The sequence below is a fragment of the Nannospalax galili genome, unplaced genomic scaffold (genome assembly GCF_000622305.1).
Source record: "Nannospalax galili isolate Female #2095 unplaced genomic scaffold, S.galili_v1.0 scaffold446, whole genome shotgun sequence".
Lineage (NCBI taxonomy): Eukaryota > Metazoa > Chordata > Mammalia > Rodentia > Spalacidae > Nannospalax > Nannospalax galili.
Genome location: NW_008355468.1, coordinates 2,265,990 through 2,268,142, shown reverse-complemented (window position 1 = coordinate 2,268,142; position 2,153 = coordinate 2,265,990).

Below are 2,153 nucleotides of genomic sequence, written 5' to 3'. Positions count from 1 at the left end.
TGATAATTTTCTTAACATAACTGAGAAAGAGCCAACAGTAATTTTATAATGCTACAAGCAAAAAGTAGAACAAACAGGTCCACTTACAGGTATGCTTAAAAGTTTACATGGTTTTTATGACTTTCTATTTTTGTCTTTTATTGCAAAGAATGTACAGTTCATAATGTTTCTTTTCTTTGAAGGTATTTGGAATATTATCTCTTTACTGAGAGAGCCATAAACCTCTCTTAAAGGAAATCCAGTTCTTTAATATTGGCCAGATCTGGTAAGAGCTGAGCTGACACATGTCATAGAAGCTGATGAATAAAACAAGCCAAAGTGCAGACAATCCCATCCAACCCTTTCAACACTGACTTTTCCATTGTAAGCGAGTGGCCAAAACTAGAAGAAGCACTGGCTCCTGTTGTTCCCCATTTTTCTTCGTATCATGAAAATGGTGAAGTTCAGATTGAATAACACAGATTGGGGGGCAAGTGTGATGGTTAAGGGACCCTTGACAAAAAAAAAAAAAATCAAATCGTTTTCAACATCTGGCCAACAGGAGCAACAGGAGGACTAGGGATGAATAAGGGCCAGGGTAGATGAAACTGGTTTCCATTAGACACTGAGTTCTCAGGATAGGTACCTGAGAAAGATCTTAGGTACATGTCTATAATACAGAAGCTCTAAATGTAATCTGCAAAGGTGTGCAGGGAAAGCTCGGGAAGCCTGGTGCCTTGTTGGCAATCCCCATCAGAAACTGCAGTGAACTGGCTGCATGTCAAGTCTTAAAGGACAGGGAAGATTTTTCCATGAAAACTGAAATAAAATCTCTGTGATTGCCAGTGGTCATGAGATTTTGGTGAAGAACGTGACTCTTCAGCAAAGATATGTGAAATTACTACTTGTGCTTTGCAGGGTACATAAACATATATACTAAATCATACAAACATTAATTATTAATTCATGAAAAATAGTTCCGTTTTGCAGCTATGTGTCTTCAGTAGCTAGCTATCTACAAGTGGACTGGGAGTGGCCTTGTCTCATTTTGTAATCTTACTGAAAACCCAAACTGTCTCTCTTGTATGTCAAGTGGACCTACTCTGGGCCTCACGGTCTGTGCCTTTCAAATCATGATGGGCTCTACCTTCTCCAACCAGAAACCCAAATCAATTCCTCCTCTATTAGTTGCTTTTTGTGAAGTATTTGATTTCACCAATGAGAACAGTAACTGATATAAAAAATTGGTGTGAAGATATGAGTTAGTATATGGAAAGTAGAGGACAACTTGTAGAAATTGTGTCTCTCTTTCCATCGTGTGGGTTCCAAGGGTAGAACTCAGGTCATCTGGCTTGGAAGCAACCACATTTAATAGCTGAGACATCTCTTTTGCGCACTAGACAGAATTTTAAATATAGTAACAACTTAGAAAATTAAATTTTTTGTGATTAAGTTAGAAGAATAATGGTTTAATTTTTAAATTTTAATTTGAAATTAACAAAAAGTAATAGAATTATTGTTTCTTATGTGGGTTGTACATTGTAAACACTGTTAAATAAACTTTATATGACTTAGTTTCTACAATTCACCTCAGGGTAGATATAAGTATATTTTCATTTTTAAGGTAAATCTGAGTACTAAAAAATAACATTTCAAAAATTACACAAATTTCAACTGTGTAGCACTTGAATTCAAGATTGCCTAACTTTATGTAATTAAAACTTCCACTTCTGTGACTCCCTAATGCTATCATTTGTTTTTTCATTATGGGACTTTTCCTGCATGTCTCAAGGCAAAATATTGGTGGGGTGAGTCAGCTTTTAATACGAGGTCATCTCGTACCCAAAGAAATATATTAAATTTAACCTCTAAAATTCTATGCTCTAATACATTATATGGATGTAGCTCAAATCTGAAATTTTGCCATGTTAATTTGGTAACATATATATGTATGTGTATATATATATATGTATTAGCTGCTACTATAATAAAATGTAAACATGTGAAAGTCTACTTAAATTATCTACTTAAACTATACACAGATTTAATGTTATCTAAAGAAAGTGAATGCAAATATACTCAGGCAAAAAGAATATTTGTAATAGAATACATAACTATATTTTGAAATAAATATTTTACTTCAAAATTTGAAAGAAATTTTGCTAACTTTCCTG